Below are 23,668 nucleotides of genomic sequence, written 5' to 3'. Positions count from 1 at the left end.
TCATTTCAGGCGGGATTGCCCTTAACTGAATCAGAATGCTGGTAATAACAACAACAACACTGGGAACAACAACAACAACGGAAACAATGGTGGGAATGGTGCGCGTGGAAGAGTGTTTACTATCGATGCTGGGGAAGCTACGAATGATGGCAATGTGGTGACCAGTATGTTTTCTGTGAACAATCTATTTGCTTCTGTTTTATTCGACTATGGTGCCGATTGGAGTTATGTGTCTTTGGGGTTCAGTCGTCAGTTAGGGTTGACTCCTACACCTCTTGTAAACAAACACGTAGTAGAATTAGCTGATGGAAAAATGGATTGAAGCTTTACATGTTCTTTTTGGGTGTAAACTCGATCTTATGGGTCAAGTGTTTGATATTGACCTACTCCCCGTTACTCTTGGAAGCTTCGATGTAGTCGTTGGTATGGACTGTGTATCCCTCTCCCTAGTGGAGAATCTCTGTCGGTTCAAGGTCACCGTAGTGGTGCAATGGTTGGCGTCATCTCAGCCATGAAAGCCCAGAAGTGTCTACGAAAGGGCTACCCTGCTATTTTAGCACTTGTTACTGATACTCAGCCTGAAGGAAGGAAAATCGAAGACCTGCCAGTTGTTCGTGAGTTTTCCAATGTATTTCCTGAAGAACTTCCTGGTTTACCTCCACACCGCTTGTTGGAGTTTCTGTTAGTGCATGCATCTATCGACTTCGTCTTGTATCGAGTCTTAGTCTTAGAATGTTAGATTAGGGCACATTGTATGAGATTTCCCGAGAAAGTTGATTTCACATATATGCACATGTCCATATGTGGGAAACCACATGTCCATATGTGGGAAGCCACATGTTCATATGTGGGAAATCAGTAAGATGTCCGTATGTGGGAAACCTAGAAGATGGTTTCGCTTATATGTACAATAGGGGTTTAGCTTATATGTACAATAGGGGGGTTTTGCCTTTATGGACATGTCCATATGAGCGAAACCTAGTCCCTATATATACCCTAGGAGCAAAATCATTTGGAACGTGTTCTTGTTTTCCATACCGAGGTGCTACCGGTATGAGATTTGGTTGTAAACGCTGTAATATCAATCAAAAGTGTGATATAAGTGAAGATCTAGTTGTTTCTACGTTGGTTACTTGTTTTCCGCACCTGTAACTGATCAATACTCCTCTGATAGATTCGTTCGGGTCAGAATACGATCCTACAAGTGGTATCAGAGCTTTAGGAGGAGGAGTTCTACAAAGATTTGCTGGATTTTTTCATAAATTTTTAACGAGATTTTACGGTCGGAATCCGCTCAAAATTTCACAGATTGTAGATAATTGATCATAGATAATACCCCAGATATCACTGAGCACAAAGACCTACTATCTCAGAATAAGGGACCTTTCAAACAAGATTTCAGGGGTTACCTATATAAGCAAGTTTGAATTTTTAAGTTTATATCTCGTCACAATCTACTAAATGTGCAAAAACCTACTGGCATATCCGCAGTGAGATTGTTTATCACATTTTTAACTCTCCAATTCTTTAGCATGTTGTGACAGTCCACTGATGTACTATCATTTCCTCTTTTCACAACGAAACTCATTTTTGAATTATATCATGTTTTTGGCTTTTTCAAATTATGAAGGTGTTTCGCTCATTTGAACATCAGGGTTTCGCTTTTGTGTCACATATATCTTGGGGTTCCGCTCTTGTGAACATCAGGGTTTCGCTTTTGTGTCACATATATCTTGGGGTTCCGCTTTTGTGAACATCAGGGTTTCGCTTTTGTGTCACATATATCTTGGGGTTCCGCTCTTGTGAACATCAGGGTTCCACTCTTGTGGACATCAGGGTTCCCCTCTTGTGAACATCAGGGTTCCACTCTTGTGAACATCAGGGTTTGTGAACATCAGGGTTCCACTCTTGTGAACATCAGGGTTCCACTCTTGTGAACATCAGGGTTCCACTCTTGTGAACATCTGGGATTTCGCTCTTCGTGCACAAACATCTAATTTCGCTTATTTGTCACTGATCTTGAAAAACGTGATTAGTCATCATAGATACTGAGTTTTAGAACGCATTTGCTACAACCCCGGCTAGTCCATCCGACATTACTAAGGCCATGATAATGGAAAATGAAACGGGAACAATGCAAAAACCCCCCGAAACTTATGGGAATTGAAGATTATCACGGATGGAAGAAACGTTTTGAAAATTGGTTTCAGGCGAATCATCTAAAAGCTTGGGAGAGCATCGAAACTGAATATGAGAGGCCAAAGAATTCAGTGGGAGTCGATAAAGTCATTTCAAAATTCACGGAGCAAGAAAGAGATAGTTATAAAGGAGAGAAAATGATGATCAATCTGTTACAACAAGCAGTAAAGGAGGATATATTTGTGTTGCTTCAACATGATGACAATGCTTACTCTATCTGGGAAGCTCTTAAAAATAAATTTGAGGGAAGTACCGAAATGCTACACAGTAAAGCAGCTTTGTTGAAAAAGGAGTTTGAACTATTTACGTGCATGCCTGGTGAGACAACCAAGACTCTTATTGAGAGATACTGTCATCTTGTACGCACCATGTCACAGTTGAAGTTTACAAAAACTCCAGCAGAATGGGTTGAAAAGCTTGCTGACGCGTTACCGCAAAAGGAATGGGGTACATATCTGATGATATTGAAGAATTCCGGACAGTTTAGCAGGTTATCAATTGCACAGTTTATCGAGAAGCTGGAGGCACAGGATCTAGAACAGCAGAAAATTGCTAGAATGAACAGTTCAACTCATCAACAAGATATTAAATTGTACTATAAAGGAAATGTTCAAACTGCTGAAGCCAGTCCAAAGATACAAACTGCATTTAGTGCTGGAAATCAATCTGAACCAAGCAGTCAAGGATCAGTCAACACTAGTGGGTTCTCAACGGTAAATCCTCCAAGTGTTCAAAGTACATCTGCTGGAAATGGACATTTGATTCAATGCAATGTAGCTCTACATCTTCAAAATGAACAAAATTATTCTGAAGAGGTTGTAAAGAATCATATGGGATTATTGGTCACTGCATTAGAGTCTTATGAAGGGTTGATTGTCGGAAGAATTGGCAATCCAATGCTCACAAAAGAAGATTATGACCAAATTGATGCAGATGAGCTGGAACTAATGGATATTAAATGGGCATTGGCGAGTGTTTTGAGGAGAGCAGAAAAGTTTAGATTGATTACAGGAAGAAATGACTTCTTGGATGCAAATCTTTCTAATCTAGGATTTGATAAATCTAAAGTTGTTTGTTTTCGTTGCAGGGAGAAAGGGCATTTTAAAAGAGAGTGCAAGAATCAGGAACCGAGAGGAGCAAAGGAGTCGTCTGGGAAAGATGATGAGAAAATGGCTAAAGGTTTTAACTGGGACAAGTTTATTCCAGCTGATTCAAATGTTCAAGCGTTTATTGCACATATTGTTCGAAAGCCAGAAATGCTGAAGGAATGGATGGAAGTATTATCTGATGAAGAGAAAAGTGAAGATGAAAGATCTGTTTCATCTGAAAACAGTTCATCAGAAACAAATGATAGTGATGAAGAGATGGAACAGATAAATCTTGGAAAAACGCATTTATCTTCTGACACTTTTGAATTTTATTTTGCAGAAAAATTGAAGAAACTGAAAGAGAGGAAAGCTGCAAAAGAATTGAAAGAAGCCAAAATGATTGAGAAGACAGTTGAAGTGGAGAAGATAGTGGAAGTTGAGAAGATTGTGGAGTTAGAAAAGATAGTTGAAGTCACAAAACCCTGTCTTACATGTTTAGAGTCTTGTAAACAATGTATTGAAAAAGATGAGAGGTTTAGTGAGTTAGAAAAGTTGAAAGAACAATTGTTGTTTGATGTAAAGAATTTTCAAAAGTCGTAGGATGTATTGAACCGACATGTGAATAGTCTTGAGAAGACTAACTCTGAAAGAGAGAAAGCTTTGAAGATGATGAATGCTACCATGATGACAAAGCAGAAAGAGATCAACTTATACATAGAAGAATGTGCAAAGTGGAAGAAAGAGTTGGATAGTGAAGCAGCTGAGAATGAAAGAATCAGAAGATTGTTGCGAAGTTACCAAGGTTGTGACTACATAATCGATAGAATTTATCCAACAGTTGAAGGATTTGAAGCGTTTAAAGGTGAAGAAACAAAGCCAAAGAAGAAGAAGGATACTGGTAAGAAACAGCGTGTCTGTTATAATAAGTGTCCGCCTCCGATTTGGGAAGGGTACTCACCTAGAAAACCTAACGAGGAAGAACTAAAACAGGCGGTCAATATTAAATTAGAATCCGAGCTAACCGATGTTTTACCAGACAATATTGACGTCACGTTCACGGCGTCCGACACAGATCATGAGTCCGAATTGATAAAAAGATTGGTCGATCAGGTGTTGGATAAGGATGAGGAGTCAGAGTCAAAGTCCGAATCCAAAAGTTCGTGTCAGTCAGTCGGGAGTTCGAGTTCGTCCGAAAAGAGTTCAAAATCGTTGGAAAAAAGGGTTTACGGTAAAGAGTTTTTTTGTTGTCAAAATCTAGTTTGAATGATGAAACGTTTGAAGTAGTATATACTTTGAATGATTCTGACAAATTATATTTTGATAAAGAGTTTCCAATAAAAGGTGTTAAACCAGAAATGATCAAAAAGGTTTTCAAATTAACAGAAATTAATATTTCTGAAATAAAAGATGAAAATCTTAAAATAAAACCTAAACCTTACACCTCAAGAATACAATAACGTTTAAACAAGAAAAAGGGTTACAATTCTGGTTCTGGTTTTCAAAAGAAACCAAACCAAAATCGTAGCTACAAAAAGAAAGGACTTGGTTTTATTCCACCTGAAAACAATAAAAATGAAAAATTCTCTAAAAATACAAAATTTGTTTCAGGACCATCTGCTGAAGAGGAAAAGAAGAGCTCATTCTGGAGACAAACAAATCAAGAATTCCTAGCTAAGAAAAAGTAGAATGAAGTTCAGAAAAATGAAACCAGAACCTGTTTTAGATGCAATGAAGTTGGACACATTGCATGGAATTGTCCTAAATCAACCAAGACAAAACAGGGAGTTTCTGGAAAACTGAAAGAAGTTTTTGTTAACAAAACCGAACCACCAACTGAAAAATTTAAAGTTTTCAAAAATTCAACATTTGAAGTTGGTGAATGTTCGAAGAGATTTTACAGACAGAGTGTGATACTTGACAACCAAAAATGGGTTGTTAAGAAATCTGAAGTAAAATCTGGCGATGAATCTGATTTCACAAAATCAGGGGAGCCACAATTTGATGAGAGCGATGAAAACTCAGTTCCTTCAATGGATGATGAGAACTTTCCACCATTGAGGACTGAAAATTTTAAAAGGAAAGTTGGAAAGTCTGAAATCTCAAATCAGTGTTATTCTGAAAAGGATAATTTTGATGTTGAGAAAGCATTTAATGGGAAAGTAAAGAAGATTTTTGGAAAAAATGGTTGATGGGAAGGTGAAAGGGGTAAAGGATTTCTACGCTAAAAAGAAAGCAACTTACTCCCCAACAAAATCCGGATTGAAATCACCCAAGGCTGGTCAGGCTTGGGTGGACGTTTTCTTTGCTTGAAAATCCTGACTTACCGGAGATCCCAAGTTTGTAATCGTTGATCAGGAATCGGCATCTTTCATTTTTAATAAGGTGGTTTTTGAAAATACTTGAAATTGTTAAAATTTTACAGGTTGAATGACTACGCCGGAGCTTCCGAGTTGGTAAGTGCGAAGCAGGAATCGGCACTTTGATGGGTAAAATGTAGATAACTCATTCCTACAATTGGTATTGATTGGTTATACCTACAAGTGGTTTAGAGGTTGCTTGATTGCAAACAGTAAATCAAGGACATTAAGTTGTACTTGATTTACTACATTTGATAAAATTGACAAGATATTGAACCATATCCCCGTACTTAAACAAGTGGTAAACTTACAAGTGGTAAAAACAAACTCATTTTCCGGAAAAATCATTTTGATTAAAACAAACTTAAGTGTTTTGAAATCTAAATGAGAAAATGGTTTATGACAGGGGGAGTTCAGATTGTTTATGCCTACTGAATGGCGAATTGAGGCGATTTGATATCGGTTGTCATGTTTCTGTACAGTTTGTTTTGAATTTTCTTCAAGTGGGTCTAGAGCTTATATAGTTTTCAAATTTCTTTAATGTGTTTGCATTTTAGGGGGAGTAGAAAATTTCAGAAAATCCAATAACATTAGAAAATTTGAAAAAGCCAAAAACATGATAAAATTAAAAAATGAGTTTCGTTGTGAAAAGAGGAAATGATAGTGCATAAGTGGACTGTCACAACATGCTAAAGAATTGGAGTGTTAAAAATGTGATAAACAATCTCACTGCGGGTATGCCAGTAGGTTTTTGCACATTTAGTAGATTGTGACGAGATATAAACTTAAAAATTCAAACTTGCTTATTCTGTGGGTAATAATATCTTGGATATATAGGTAACCCCTGAAATCTTGTTTGAAAGGTCTCTTATTCTGAGATACTAGGTCTTTATGCTCAGTGATATCTGGGGTATTATCCCGGGACTTCTGCTGTATGGAAGTACTGACCTAGTCCCCAAATAATGCTTTCCGCAAATGCTTGAAACATAGCATCGCCCTCAGCAAGCTGATGAAACAATAAAATTGATAGTCGCTGCTGTTGAAATCAAAAGGATCCTCTAAAGGGGACACACCGAAAAGTCGAAGCCGTCATCTCTCTGCGTATACGGAAATATCGACATGAGCTCTCACGGCCCTCGCATTTAACCCCTGAACAGATATCATCTGTGGTATACTCACCTGTAAGACTGAATATTGGGATCCGGATACGGGAGTATATTCAAGAAGTGGGACACACGGATAAGTTTAAGTCATTAAAACATTAATATCGTATCTCGGAACAGTTGAAATTTGTGTGAAAATTTAAGTGGACAAATATACTGAAAATCTAGGTGAATTGTTTAGAACATCAAATGAAATGAAGCTTAATGGTGTTGGTGATGTGACAACTCGAACTTTAGACTTGCTTAGATGTAACGTTATGTGTGCTTATATGACACTTTGAGTTAACGAATGTTATGATGTTACGTACTATGTGAACTTGATTATATAATTATGTGAGTACGTATGTTAATATGTGCGTTGTGTGATATATGTTTGCATGTTAATCGAGCCAAACCCAAACCGCACATTATAACCGGTCACACAAGCCCTTTTGGGCCACACCTTGTTCACGGATCCATTAGGCAGCCGAGTGGGCTCGGCCCACTCCCCACTCGCAAACACCAAAACCAAGAGTAGGGGTTTGATTTCATTGTTTTTGCAAAACACATAACACACACAAACCCTACTTGCTCTCTATCTCTCTCTCTCTCGGCTTGCCTAGAACCCGACGGCGAACAACTCAGAGGATCGGAGACCTTGCTCTTCCATTCGGCTCACTTTTCTTGTGCTTGATCCTATCTTCCGGTTAGTATGTTATCCATTGATGTGTGTTGTATATACTCGGTATGTTGATGATGATTTGGTATGATGTTATGACTCTATGTTTAGGTTAGACGGATTAGGGTTGCATGTTATAAGCTAGAACCGTTTGGGTTATTACTATGTTTTGTTCCGGATTAGTGGTGGTAATGGTTAGGGTTAAATGAATATGATTCGGACTGGTGTAGATGTTAATCGGCTGGATTGTTACACAATTTGGATGAATCAGTTTACTTGTTCGGATTGTTTGTATGATTGTATGATATACCGAGTTGAATGATTTTAATATTTGTTCATGTTGTTGTTCATACGAATTAAGGTTTAGAAAACCCTGTTTGATCGATGATTTCTTGAATGGTAAACTGTTAGTTGTTAATTGATTTCTGGAAACTGACAACGATAATTGATTTGCATAAATGTTGTAACTGAATTGCATGAAATCAGGAAAGCTGTTACACGCTAGGTTGTGACTCAGATTGCGAGTCAGGAACCCACAGTCTCGACTCGAGACCTTAACAGCATCAGCCGCAACCACGGTTGCGAGTCATATCGCGACTCATAACCAGACCATGATGAGCCGAAACCACCTGTTGCGACTCGTAACCAGCTGTTGCGACTCGTAACTCTCTGTTGCGACTCGAGAACGCCGGTTGCGACTCGAGACCACCGTTGTACGTACACTGTTTTGGGCTTTCACTGTCACGGGCCCAATCGTTTGGGCCAAATGATTGGATTTGTGGACTGTTTGTTATTGGACTGCTTATCTGTTTGGGCCGACATCTTATTTGGGTGAATATTATTTGGGCCGGGTTATGTTGGGCCGAGATTAGAACGCACAAGTTATGCTCTTGACTGCTAAGTGTTACCATGTTCTATAAGTGCTCGAAACATGTTAACTTATATGTTTTATACGTGCGTTACGTGAAGTCAAAACCTGACTTGTATAAACCATGATAGGACGTGGTTGACCATTTACTTGCTACCTGTACTCTTTGTGTATCTGCCGAGCAAACCAAGGTGAGTTCACACAGCCAACGCATGGGATTCCCGGGTTGGGAATTGGGTTGGATATGTTGATACGGAAAGGGTTAATTGTACTTACGCATTCACTAGACTATAGACCATCGTCCTCAGGATAGTCAGGACACGTTACGTAAAGCCTACGTAACCCAGTATTTGCCATTTGTCTCCCGGGTCGGGAGGACACGTTACGTAAAGCCTACGTAACCCAATACTTTCCACTGTCTTCCGGGTCGGAAGGACACGCTGCGTAAAGCCTACGTAGCCCCCACGCGTACCACTGTCCTCGGGGAAGGGCACGTCACGTAAAGCCTACGGGACCCAATACGTATTCCTGTTCTCGGTAAAGAAGAACACATGGTTGGAAGTTAGTCTAGTAAGTACCACTAATGAGAAGCCCTCATTAGTAAGGATAAATGTGGGAAGCCCCTACCGGTAATATAAACACAAGGTCTGGGAAGCCCCCACCTTTAGTACGTACTAGTATGGGAAGCCCCCCACTAGCTAAACTTATGCACTATGATATGAAATTACTTTCTGTGAACTCGCTCAACTAGTTTGTTGATTATTTGCTGCATGCCTTGCAGGACCTTAGGTACGTTATGGAGCTTGCACAAGGAGGAGCAGGTCGTTGTGGGATACGAATCACGAATGATATCTGAACTTATAACTAATTTGAGTTTACATTACTATGCTTCCGCTACTTAAACGATGTTTGGTTTTGAAACATCAATCATGTCATGATGAATTACATTAATTACTTTTATTATTAAATACTATGTTTGATATGATTGATGGCTTGATCCTGGTCAGTCACGCTCCCAAGCGGTGGTACTCCGCAGGTGGATTTTGGGGGTGTGACAGGTGACTTGTCTCAAAAACTGATATGATCCTCTTACACGAACTCACAAAAAATATTGTCTGTAAATATTTCTTTAGTGCATTACATGTTTCTTTATTTCAAAATCTAAAAAGGTTTTCAGTGTGTTTTTGTAACACCTCTTGAGTCCAATAATGTATTGACACGTGTCTTGAGTTTACACGTGGCATTTAATATTTAATAAAGGACTAATATTGACAAACCTTGAAAGTATGTAAATTCGAGGGTTATAAATGTCAAACAAGGGTAAGTATACTGTATAGTAACCCTAAAAGATGCTCGTACCTTAAAACGAATAAATCATGGATCGTACGGAAGCGAAATGCGGAGGAAAGTGAGAGATTACAAGCTGCGGGGGTTAACTGTGTCAACATGTTTAATTATACCTCTGAGTGACCCTTTGACGTACCCGAAGCCTTGTAACAGTATAATATGCTCACTAGAATATAATATATAAATTCCGCGAAGTTCCGTTTTAAAACGAGAAACTTATGACCAAATTCGTACGAGAGGGGTTAAAAGCGTCAACTATATAAATTAAGGCTTCTCGGATAATAAGTAAACTATCCGGGGGCTTAATAACAAGGGTAAATAACGCGAGGTCCTTAATTGTAATTAACCGAGGGCCATATCGCAAAGTTACCCCTTCAAAACCGAAAGGTCAGGTTATTAATTACCAAGATTTTGGTAATCATTGTAAAAAGATTTAAAAAGATTGTTTCTTAACCCCTTACGGATCGTAAAGGTCATGCCTTGCGGACCGTAAGGGAGCGCATGATTGATTTGGATCCGCCACAGGCTTACGGACCGCAAGGCCTAAGCCATACGGTCTGTAAGCAACGCCCAGCGACAGAAACATGGCTGTTGGCTCTTTTAAGCGGCAAGACAATTATGGATGGGTTTTCCAGAGGCATGGGCGCCCCCTACTCGACCTATAACACCTTGGGACACCTGCCCATCATCCATACTCAGTTGTAGGGTGTGTTGTGATGATCTAAGTGCATACATTTCACTATAAATAGACATCCAAGGTTCATAACTAACACACACCTCAAACACACTTCTCTGGTCATTCCTAAAGCTCTCAAGTGTTCATCTCTTGTTCTAAATCTTTCAACAAATCTCTGTAAGTCGTTTGAATCCTTTGTGGTTTAGTTTTACTTAGTAATATAGCTAGAAATCAAACCGTCGTAACTACGGTTTGACTTCAAGATAAATCATTAATGGCTCAGTCTTATGACGAATCAAAGGTAGTTATGTGTTGGTGTTTATGTGGGTAATAAACCTCTGAAAGGGTTCCCCATGATCACCACTCCAACTAGTTCAAATGTCGAGTCAAATGCGTACTTAAAAAGTCAACAGAAAGCTATTTTTGCGATTCTTGCATAATCTGTAATGTAAACGATATGCAACCTGTTTAGACACTCATAAAACATGATAATAAGTATATAAACTTGTTTACGCTCGTTTGATTCGGCCATTTGCTATATTGACCCGGTTCGGAACCGAATGTCGCAAAAGTTTGACTTTTGCTTTGACTTCAGTTCTGACCCGTTTTAGTGCAATGTAGATATGCCTTAGGACTCTCTTAGGACCAGGTTACATGATGGTATAACCCTCTATGACCGGTTCGTTGTTATCCGAGTCTTTTACGCGTTTCCGTTAATTGCTTAAAAAGTTGACCGTAACGCCCTTTTCAAAATAAAACGAGTATTTCGGATACGTGAAAGGACCATGACTATGCTTACTAAATTCTAAGCATGTCCTTAAAGTTTCACGTCAATCTGAGGTCTAGAATAGGAGTTATGCTAAAAAAGCGCAATTAAAGTAAACTTTTGTAATAAACGGCGCAATTAGTATAACGCCTACCTAAACCAAGATTTCATCACCGGAACTTTTACCCACTGTAATAAAATAATATTTTGGGATTTTTAAAGATTTTTAATAAATTTTAACCTGCTCATAACCTGCGGTTATGGCTACGGTTCGGTAAATACCGAATATGCCCTTTTCGGCCAAAACTTGAGTTCTACAAGGTCTTTTGACCCGATTCCAGTTGCTACTGATTTTAAATAATAAATAAGATATTTTAGACTTGTTAAACTGATCGGGAAACACAGGTTTCCTGTAGAACTCAGAAATCCCGTTTAAAAAGTCTTTAAAATGACCGGAAAACCCCTACGGGGCGTATATTGAACTAAAACTCGTTACGGGCATTATGGAAGGTATCCTACTGATAACACAACCTCTCTAAAGTATATTGACTTAGGAAAACAGTGTAGGACTCCTTCGGTTACTCGTTGCGCGTATTGCGCGCACGGTACGGCTTATGTAACTAGTTTACATAAACTAGCCGATACGGGTCAAACCATATCATTTTGACCCCAAGATTCAGAGTGTGAATATTAAACCCGTATAAAACAAGTCTCTGAACTTGTTTGGTCAGAATCACATTCCATTCTCGGTTTTCGCCTTTCACGCGATTAAACCGTATCTATCCCTCGAAAACTAACCGGTCTAGGCTACGGCTAATATAAAGACCCGTTAGGATTCTAATAGGTTATTTTAAAACCTTCGTTCCAGAATAAGGAGCCCCAGTAAAGGATATCTGTGATTTAACTGATTAAGGACAATACTTGCAAAGGTAAATACTTTTAACTTATTTTCCCTTATACAGGCTTGGGTTACGGTATATAAAATACCGCTTGATTGAGCATCAAATAATTCCATCGTTTAGGTGGTTAATTGAATAGTTTGATCGGCTCATTTAAACAGTCTTGTTACTTAAAAGCCTTTGGGGGGTTAATGACCATGTCCCGGATATCCTTGGCATCATTCGAAGAAATGGCCACGACCTTGACAGTCGGGTGTAGGCGTACACCCGGTATTATGTCTATATTATTAAAAGACGTAGCCGATGGTTTACCCACCTCGGTTTTACGCAATGTGGTGTGTCTATTGATCTTTAACCCGGACAGGATCCGGGCTACTGAACGCATAGAAGGAACATGTAATTCGTTCAATTTTTAAATAATTCTCCCAAGTTAAATAAACATGTTTATGCCATGTGCATCCAAACCAATTTTCAACCATTTTACAAAATGAGTCAGTTGATTGTATTTACCAGTGTAAACTGACGTATTTTCCCAAAAAGATTAAGTGCAGGTACTACACGTAATTGGCTGGTAGTAGCTCCCTAGCATCTAAGGAAGTCTCGCAAGCTTGATGTCTATCTGTTGAACAATATTTTTATTTATTTGATCCATCCTGTGGATACTATTCAACTACTTGTGATACATTTGGATATTACAGTAAATGGTTGAATTATATTTATCTTTACGCTTCGGCTGTGCATTCATATATTGTGGTTTGACTATATTGTTGCCAACTACGTCACGGTAATCCCCCACCGGGCCCACCGGTGATACACGTGGAAATCGGGGTGTGATAGGTTGGTATCAGAGCCAACATTGAGTGAATTAAACACTATCCTAATGTGTTTAATCTCGGTGACACAATTGCACATACTTGAGTCTAGACAAGAACATAGGACAAATTCGAATTGTTATTCCAAATTTGTCTTTTCCTTTTATTATGGTATTTAAAGTTTAAAAAAAAAAACAGGAAATATGCTGCCAGTGATATTCCGAGGAAGAGGAAGGGGAAGAAGAGGCAGAGGAGAGATCGTTACACATCACGATCACAAAGCCGGACCTTCAAATACGCGAGCTCCTTCAACCACAAGGAGTGAAGAACCGCAAAGGCGAAGAGACCTTTATGAACCTGCGAGGCATTCCACCTCGCATAGCTCAACGCCGTCATACCGGCACTCATTCGGGCCAAATTCCGAGAATGACCCCAACAACCCACAACCCTCCTTCATACCTCTACAGCGTTCGGTATCACGCCGAAATTTTGACGACCCTACTCCATACTTCAGAGGTCAGTTTAATCCAGCTGACTACATCCAGGAACCTTCAGGTTTTGTTCCATTAGGGCCGCAAGATCACTTCTCCGAAGATCATATGGACGAGGATACTGATCCGACAGAACCTGCTCGTGGTACGCCCACGCACCCAATAGAAATCTCTGATGGGTCATCCTTCCATGGTGCACCCTATCAGGGACCAGATAGCTTCATGGCGTTGTTTAATCAACACGAGTGGTACCATACGCCACAGTCATCACAACAGCCGCGAGATCCCTCCGAGGATCCATATTTCGTGGCAGTTACGCCACCACCTCCGCCACCGGCACAGCCAGTAATGCCTGATCCGCCAAGGCGTAGGAGGACAAATGCCCGTATGTCCACACGAGGAGGAGGGGATTTCCACTTCAGCACCCCTCGACACTCTAGTAGTAGCCACTACCCGCAACTACAAGAAGAAGGACCTTCAAGTCCTGTACAAGAGGCGAACTCCGCACCAGCTGCACCAACTTCGCCACCCTTTGGGTATGACCACCCAATACCTGCGTACACGGGTCCAACGGCGTACAACCCGTTCGAACCGTCATCGCAAGCACATTACAACTACAACTATGAGCGCGACCCATATGTGGTGTCGGCCAGGTATAATGCACGATATCCCGACGGAGCTCATGGGAACATGGGAGCACCGGACTACTCAGCTCATGGGTATCCAGCGCCTCCCAGACCTCCAGTTCCGCAACAGGCGCCACAACCACGTTTCTCTCCTCCCGAACAGGAAGAAATACTCCACCGTTTGAGCCGTGTGGAGAGAGAATTCGAGGAAGAACGTAAGAGCCACCGAGGATTCCTCAAGGGCTTAGCAAACCTACTAAAGGGGAAGAAGAAGAAACGTGACCATTAGTCCTTATGTATGCTCTAATGTAATGTTTATTTTAAGAGAAGTCCCTGCGTGGACATTTATCGTACTTCAGTCCCTACGTGGACTTATCTTTTAGTCCTTACATGGACATTTATCTTGTATTAGTCCCTGCGAGGACTTGTCACTTATTTTAAAACCTCTATGTAGGTATGTACTATTTAAAAGTCCCGTTTAGGGCAGTATGTAATCGAATTAAAATTATGGAATGTTATATTATGAATTTCATTTTGTGATTAATATATATGAAATAAATCAAAACCATTCCTTTTAATTTGATCGGCCAAAATAAAGAATCTTAGAGTGAAACCTGGCCAGGTGTCTTTTAAGATCCGGCCAAGATGGTAAGACCTAATTGAAAAGATTCTGATTCCCTGTTAACCTCTGTAAGCATGTTAACAAATCATGACAGATGTGATTCGTTAAAGTCACACACGTCATTCTTATACAAGAGTCCCTTAAAGGATTCCAAAGCCCAAATAAATGATATAATAAATCACGGGTTAAATCATCAATAAAAACGATCATTTGCTAAACATCCATTAGAGATGTAGTGCCTAAGGGCCGAATTATCAAACATCCGTTAGAGATGTAGTGCCTATGGGCCATAATTGTTGTCATAATAAGACAAAAGACAGTGGTGGTCTATGACTCCCTGTCAGAAGGAGTAAAAGGACTACAGTTCAAACCTTCACACCGTGATTCTCTGTAATCTCGGCTAATATTATAATAACGTCCTCGTGACTAGGCTTTTATGCCACTAGCAATATTAATTGTAATTAGGATAAGTATATTCAAGTCCTAAATGTAAAGTGAGTAACAACTTAACCAGATATGGTCTTCAATACCATGGTTAATGAATTGCCATAAAAGACAATTCAATGATAAACTCCTAAATAGAATTTTCGTTATCTTCTGCAGCAGATACAAGCTACTATGGCAAATCCCAATGAAGGAAGTAGTCATACAAATAAAGATGAGTATGATAATGCCCAAATAAATCTAACGGGCGCTCAACTCAAGGCTCTTGTCGACATTGTTGTGCAAGCAGCTCTGGATCGGCAATATACAGAATCCCGAAGCAGAACAGTTTCCAAGCCACCATCAAAGCCCAAGACACAATCAAAATCCCACAGCAAACCACTATCCAAACCGAAGAAGGACGACGATAAACACTCGTCCAAGCCCAAGAAAGACGACGACAATCACTCGTCGAATGAAAATAGTGTTCGTCGCGAACGGGAGTATACTGATGCTTCTCGTGCTAGGGGCTGCACGTACAAGTACTTCGTATCTTGTAAACCCCGAGACTTTACGGGGGATAAGGGTGCCGTAGAATGTATGACATGGTTGGACGAGATGGACACAGTGGTGGACATCAGTGGCTGCGCTGAAAGGGATGTAGTGAAGTTTGTGTCTCACTCATTTAAGGGCGAGGCCCTAGCTTGGTGGAGGGCACTGGTTCAGGCCTCAGGAAAAGCTGTGCTTTACAGCATGATGTGGGAGGAATTTGTTTCTCTCATCAGGGAAAATTACTGCCCTCAGCATGAGGTGGAGAAAATAGAGTCCGATTTTGTGTCATTGGTGATGACAAATCTGGATTGCCAGGCCTACTTGACGAGCTTTAATACGATATCTCGCTTGGTTCTTTATCTAGTCACCCCAGAACCAAGGAGGATTGCTCGTTTTATCGGGGGGTTAGAACCCGCGATAAAGGCTAGTGTGAAAGCCTCTCGGCCAACGACCTTCAGGTCCGTGACTGACCTCTCTTTGTCCCTCACAATGGACGCGGTCCGACTGAGATCACAGAGGAACAAGGAGGCCGAAAAGAGGAAGCGCGAGGATGATACCTCGCGGAGGTCAGGAAAGAAACACCGTGGAAACGGTGATGGCAAGAAAGGGGGCGAGTCGAGAAAGGATGGGCAACAATCGGGAGAGAAGCCCAAATGCAAGAACTGCCAGAAATTCCACTTTGGGAAGTGCAGACTTGGGTCGGACTCACAGTCGCAGTCAAAGACGTATGCTTGTGGACTGTGCAAGTCCAAAGACCACAAGACTGTGGACTGTAAGAAGATCAAGGACGCGACCTGCTACAACTGTAGTGAGAAGGGGCACATCAGGAGCAATTGCCCCAAGTTCGCCAAGAAGACTGAAGAACCCAAAAAGAATAACGCTAGAGTCTTCAAAATGGATGTGAAGGAAGCCCTGCAAGACGACAACGTAATAACAGGTACTTTTCTCGTGAATAATATATTTGCAAGAGTACTTTTCGATTCAGGCGCTGACAAATCCTTCGTAGACCAAAAATTTTGCAAACTGTTGAACATGCCTTTTAAAACCCTAAATGTAAAGTACGAAGTAGAGCTAGCAGATGGCACTGTAGAGACCGTCTCCACTATATTAGAGGGATGTATGATATCCATTAAGAACCATTCTTTTCCTCTATCCCTACTTCCCTTTAATCTAGCTGGTTTTGACATCGTTCTGGGCATGGACTGGTTAGCGCACAATAAGGCCCAGATAGTCTGCAATAGAAAACAAATTGTGCTAAAGACCCCGACTGGCGAATCGCTAACCATTCGAGGGGATACGCAGTATGGGTTGCCCGAGAACGTATCTATGCTCAAAGCTTCAAGGTGCTTAAAAAGAGGTTGTGTAATCTACATGGCACAGGTGATTATTGAAGAATCCAAAGCAAGGATAGAAGACATTCCTGTCATTTCGGAGTATCAGAAGTTTTCCCTGAAGACCTACCTGGGTTGCCACCAGATAGGCAGGTGGAATTCAGGATAGATATCATTCCTGGAGCAGCTCCCATTGCTAGAGCACCCTACAGGCTAGCACCGACTGAAATGAAGGAATTGAGAACCCAGCTGGATGAACTGTTAGCAAAAGGATTCATCAAGCCTAGTTCGTCTCCCTAGGGAGCACCTGTCCTGTTTGTGAAGAAAAAGGACGGATCGATGCGTCTGTGCATCGATTATCGTGAACTCAATAAAGTCACAATAAAGAATAGGTACCCATTTCCAAGGATCGACGACTTGTTTGATCAATTGCAAGGGGCTAGCTATTTCTCAAAGATCGACTTGAGGTCGGGCTACCATCAGTTGAAGGTCAGAGATGAAGACGTACACAAAACAGCATTTAGAACTCGTTACGGTCATTACGAGTTCCTAGTGATGCCTTTTGGGCTCACAAATGCACCGGCTGCGTTCATGGATCTCATGAATCGCGTCTGTAAGCCGTACTTGGACAAATTTGTCATCGTTTTCATCGACGACATCCTTATCTATTCAAGGAATAAAGCCGACCATGAGAAACACCTACGATGTATTCTCGAATTACTGCATCGCGAGAAACTCTATGCCAAATTCTCTAAATGTGAATTCTGGCTACGAGAAGTCCAATTTCTTGGACATGTCGTAAGTGAAAGTGGTATCCAGGTGGATCCCGCTAAGGTAGAGGCGGTCATGAATTGGCAAGAGCCAAAGACGCCCACAGAGATCCGTAGTTTCCTGGGATTGGCAGGATACTAAAGGAGATTCATTGAGAATTTCTTAAGGATTGCTGCGCCTTTAACTTCTCTAACCAAGAAGAAGGAAAAGTTTATTTGGGGCCCTAAGCAGCAAGAATCCTTTGATATTTTGAAACAAAGGCTGAGCAACGCTCCTGTGTTGACGCTACCAGAAGGTGCCGAAGAGTTCGTAGTTTACTGTGACGCGTCACACACAGGCATGGGGTGTGTGCTCATGCAGAAAGGCAAAGTGATTGCCTATGCTTCACGACAGTTAAAGGTGCATGAAAAGAATTACACCACCCATGATTTGGAGCTGGGTGCCGTTGTATTCGCACTAAAACTATGGAGGCATTATTTATATGGAATCAAGTTTGTGATCTATTCAGATCACAAAAGCCTTCAACATCTCTTCAACCAAAAAGAGCTAAACATGAGGCAACGCCGTTGGATGGAGACCTTGAATGATTATGATTGTGAGATCAGGTACCATCCCGGCAAAGCGAATGTAGTCGCTGATGCCCTGAGCCGGAAAGAAAGGATGAAACCCATCCGAATCAATGCGAGGAGGATGGAAGTAAGGAATAACTTGATTGAAAGGATATTAGCTGCACAACGAGAGGCTGTGTTAGAAGCTAATTATCCTAAGGAAAAGTTGGGAGTAACTGAGGAGCAGTTAACACTTCACAAGGATGGACTTTTGAGATTGAATGGACGGATATGGGTTCCTACTTATGGAGGACTACGGGATGTCATCCTCCAGGAGGCCCATAGTTCCAAATATTCTGTCCATCCGGGAGCAGACAAAATGTATCAGGATTTAAAGGCAAACTATTGGTGGATAGGCTTGAAGAAGTCTGTAGCCGCTTATGTAGCAAAGTGCTTGACTTGTGCGCAAGTCAAGGCTGAGCATCAAAAGCCATCTGGCTTGCTACAACAGCCTGAACTTCCTGAATGGAAATGGGAGTGTGTAACTATGGATTTTATCACCAAGTTACCAAAAACGAGCAAAGGAAACGACACAATATGGGTTATAGTCGACCGACTGACTAAGTCAGCTCATTTCCTACCCATCAAGGAGACTTATAGCTCCGATACCTTGGCCCAGTTATATGTTGATAAGATTGTCGCCCTACATGGCATACCTGTGTCTATTATCTCTGATCGAGATACGAGATACACGTCTCAATTCTGGAAGAGTTTTCAACAATCTTTGGGCACACGTTTGAACTTTAGTACGGCTTACCATCCCCAGACAGACGGTCAGAGTGAGCGTGCTATTCAAACGTTAGAAGACATGCTGCGAGCATGTGCTATCGATTTAGGTGGTAGTTGGGATAAGAACTTACCCCTAATCGAATTCTCCTACAACAATAGCTACCATACCAGCATAAAGGCTGCGCCATTCGAGGCATTATACGGTAGGAAGTGTAGATCGCCTGTTTGTTAGGCGGAAGTGGGAGAGGTCCAATTATCAGGACCAGAGATAGTTTTCGAGACAACGGACAAGATTGTCCAGATTCGGGAACGTCTCAAGGCTGCCCGTGATAGGCAGAAAAGTTACGCTGATCCGAAGCGTAAGGATTTTCACTTTGAGGTAGGTGAAAAAGTGTTACTAAAGGTATCACCCTGGAAAGGGGTGATGCATTTCGGTAAGAAGGGTAAACTGAGCCCGCGATACATAGGACCTTTTGAGGTTATCGAACGGGTCGGGTCGGTTGCCTATAAATTAAACTTACCAGAAGAGCTCAATGGAATTCATAATGTGTTCCACATCTGCAATCTAAAGAAGTGTTTCGCTGATGAATCATTGGTGGTCCCACACACAGATGTGCATATAGATGAGAGCTTGAAGTTTGTGGAGAAGCCTTTGTCGATTGAAGACCGACAGGTGAAAAAGCTCCGAAGAAAACATGTACCGATAGTTAAAGTTAAATGGGATGCTCGAAGAGGCCCTGAATTCACATGGGAAGTTGAATCCACGATGAAGGAGAAATATCCCTATTTGTTTGAGTAAATCTCGGGTCGAGATTTATTTTAAGGGGGTGAGGATGTAACACCTCGAAATTTTGAGTCCAATAATGTATTGACACGTGTCTTGAGTTTACACGTGGCATTTAATATTTAATAAAGGACTAATATTGACAAACCTTGAAAGTATGTAAATTCGAGGGTTATAAATGTCAAACAAGGGTAAGTATACTGTATAGTAACCCTTAAAGATGCTCGTACCTTAAAACGAATAAATCATGGATCGTACGGAAGCGAAACGCGGAGGAAAGTGAGAGATTACAAGCTGCGGGGGTTAACTGTGTCAACATGTTTAATTATACCTCTGAGTGACCCTTTGACGTACCCGAAGCCTCGTAATAGTATAATACGCTCACTAGAATATAATATATAAATTCCGCGAAGTTCCGTTTTAAAACGAGAAACTTATGACCAAATTCGTACGAGAGGGGTTAAAAGCGTCAACTATATAAATTAAGGCTTCTCGGATAATAAGTAAACTATCCGGGGGCTTAACAACACGGGTAAATAACGCGAGGTCCTTAATTGTAATTAACCGAGGGCCATATCGCAAAGTTACCCCTTCAAAACCGAAAGGTCAGGTTATTAATTACCAAGATTTTGGTAATCATTGTAAAAAGATTTAAAAAGATTGTTTCTTAACCCCTTACGGACCGTAAAGGTCATGCCTTACGGACCGTAAGGGAGCGCATGATTGATTTAGATCCGCCACAGGCTTACGGACCGCAAGGCCTAAGCCATACGGTCCGTAAGCAACGCCCAGCGACAGAAACATGGCTGTTGGCTCTTTTAAGCGGCAAGACAATTATGGATGGGTTTTCCAGAGGCATGGGCGCCCCCTACTCGACCTATAACACCATGGGACACCTGCCCATCATCGATACTCAGTTGTAGGGTGTGTTGTGATGATCTAAGTGCATACATTTCACTATAAATAGACATCCAAGGTTCATAACTAACACACACCTCACACACACTTCTCTGGTCATTCCTAAAGCTCTCAAGTGTTCATCTCTTGTTCTAAATCTTTCAACAAATCTCTGTAAGTCGTTTAAATCCTTTGTGGTTTAGTTTTACTTAGTAATATAGCTAGAAATCAAACCGTCGTAACTACGGTTTGACTTCAAGATAAATCATTAATGGCTCAGTCTTATGACGAATCAAAGGTAGTTATGTGTTGGTGTTTATGTGGGTAATAAACCTCTGAAAGGGTTCACCATGATCACCACTCCAACTAGTTCAAATGTCGAGTCAAACGCGTACTTAAAAAGTCAACAGAAAGCTATTTTTGCTATTCTTGCATAATCTGTAATGTAAACGATATGCAACCTATTTAGACACTCATAAAACATGATAATAAGTATATAAACTTGTTTACGCTCGTTTGATTCGGCCATTTGCTATATTGACCCGGTTCGGAACCGAATGTCGCAAAAGTTTGACTTTTGCTTTGACTTCAGTTCTGACCCGTTTTAGTGCAATGTAGATATGCCTTAGGACTCTTTTAGGACCAGGTTACATGATGGTATAACCCTCTGTGACCGGTTCGTTGTTATCCGAGTCTTTTACGCGTTTCCGTTAATTGCTTAAAAAGTTGACCGTAACGCCCTTTTCAAAATAAAACGAGTATTTCGGATACGTGAAAGGATCATGACTATGCTTACTAAATTCTAAGCATGTCCTTAAAGTTTCACGTCAATCCGAGGTCTAGAATAGGAGTTATGCTAAAAAAGCGCAATTAAAGTAAACTTTTGTAATAAACGGCGCAATTAGCATAACGCCTACCTAAACCAAGATTTCGTCACCGGAACTTTTACCCACTGTAATAAAATAATATTTTGGGATTTTTAAAGATTTTTAATAAATTTTAACCTGCTCATAACCTGCGGTTATGGCTACGGTTCGGTAAATACCGAATATGCCCTTTTCGGCCAAAACTTGAGTTCTACAAGGTCTTTTGACCCGATTCCAGTTGCTACTGATTTTAAATAATAAATAAGATATTTTAGACTTGTTAAACTGATCGGGAAACTCAGGTTTCCTGTAGAACTCAGAAATCCCCTTTAAAAAGTCTTTAAAATGACCGGAAAACCCCTATGGGGCGTATATTGAACTAAAACTCGTTACGGGCATTATGGAAGGTATCCTACTGATACCACAACCTCTCTAAAGTATATTGACTTAGGAAAACAGTGTAGGACTCCTTCGGTTACTCGTTGCGCCTATTGCGCTCACGGTACGGCTTATGTAACTAGTTTACATAAACTAGCCGATACGGGTCAAACCATATCATTTTGACCCCAAGATTCAGAGTGTGAATATTAAACCCGTATAAAACAAGTCTCCGAACTTGTTGGGTTAGAATCACATTCCATTCTTGGTTTTCGCCTTTCACGCGATTAAACCGTATCTATCCCTCGAAAACTAACCGGTCTAGGTTACGGCTAATATAAAGACCCGTTAGGATTCTAATAGGTTATTTTAAAACCTTCGTTCCAGAATAAGGAGCCCCAGTAAAGGATATCTGTGATTTAACTGATTAAGGACAATACTTGCAAAGGTAAATACTTTTAACTTATTTTCCCTTATACGGGCTTGGGTTACGGTATATAAAATACCGCTTGATTGAGCATCAAATAATTCCATCGTTTAGGTGGTTAATTGAATAGTTTGATCGGCTCATTTAAACAGTCTTGTTACTTAAAAGCCTTTGGGGGGTTAATGACCATGTCCCGGATATCCTTGGCATCATTCGAAGAAATGGCCACGACCTTGACAGTCGGGTGTAGGCGTACACCCGGTATTATGTCTATATTATTAAAAGACGTAGCCGATGGTTTACCCACCTCGGTTTTACGCAATGTGGTGTGTCTATTGATCTTTAACCCGGACATGATCCGGGCTACTGAACGCATAGAAGGAACATGTAATTCGTTCACAAGATTATAATTTTTAAATAATTCTCCCAAGTTAAATAAACATGTTTATGCCATGTGTATCCAAACCAATTTTCAACCATTTTACAAAATGAGTCAGTTGATTGTATTTACCAGTGTAAACTGACGTATTTTCCCAAAAAGATTAAGTGCAGGTACTACACGTAATTGGCTGGTAGTAGCTCCCTAGCATCTAAGGAAGTCTCGCAAGCTTGATGTCTATCTGTTGAACAATATTTTTATTTATTTGATCCATCCTGTGGATACTATTCAACTACTTGTGATACATTTGGATATTACAGTAAATGGTTGAATTATATTTATCTTTAAGCTTCCGCTGTGCATTCATATATTGTGGTTTGACTATATTGTTGCCAACTACGTCACGGTAATCCCCCACCGGGCCCACCGGTGATACACGTGGAAATCGGGGTGTGACAGTTTTAGCATAAAGTTTCAGAAAACTCAAAAAGATTTTTGACAACTGATATTGGAAAGCTGATTTTCAAAACTCTGAGTGCTAAACATGATGAGTATAATTTGAGGGGGAGTTAGCTTTAACACTGATTATTTTTATCAAACCTTCAAATGGTTCATCAGATTGAAAAATCATTTTGTTTAGGTTTTCAGAGTGAGTCCGAGTTAGCGCATGTGTTTATTTTAATATATGTAAGTGAGAGAAATTTACTTTGAGGTAGAGCTTTTGCAGGATAAGATGAGCCAGGTTATTCGTTCCTGAGATCCAAGCTAGATGAGAGCCAGGTTCCGATACATGATGACTCTAATTGGAGGTAGCCAGGCAATGATCTTGGAACATGAAGAGCCAGGCTGATTGATCCTGAGAAGCTGTGAGATGGAAAGCCAGACAACGATCCTAAAGCTGATGATGCTGATGAACTGAAGTAATGCCAGCATATCGCAAGGGGGAGTCTG

The sequence above is a fragment of the Helianthus annuus genome, chromosome 5 (assembly GCF_002127325.2).
Source record: "Helianthus annuus cultivar XRQ/B chromosome 5, HanXRQr2.0-SUNRISE, whole genome shotgun sequence".
NCBI classification, from domain to species: Eukaryota; Viridiplantae; Streptophyta; class Magnoliopsida; order Asterales; family Asteraceae; genus Helianthus; species Helianthus annuus.
This window is presented reverse-complemented; position numbering follows the sequence as displayed.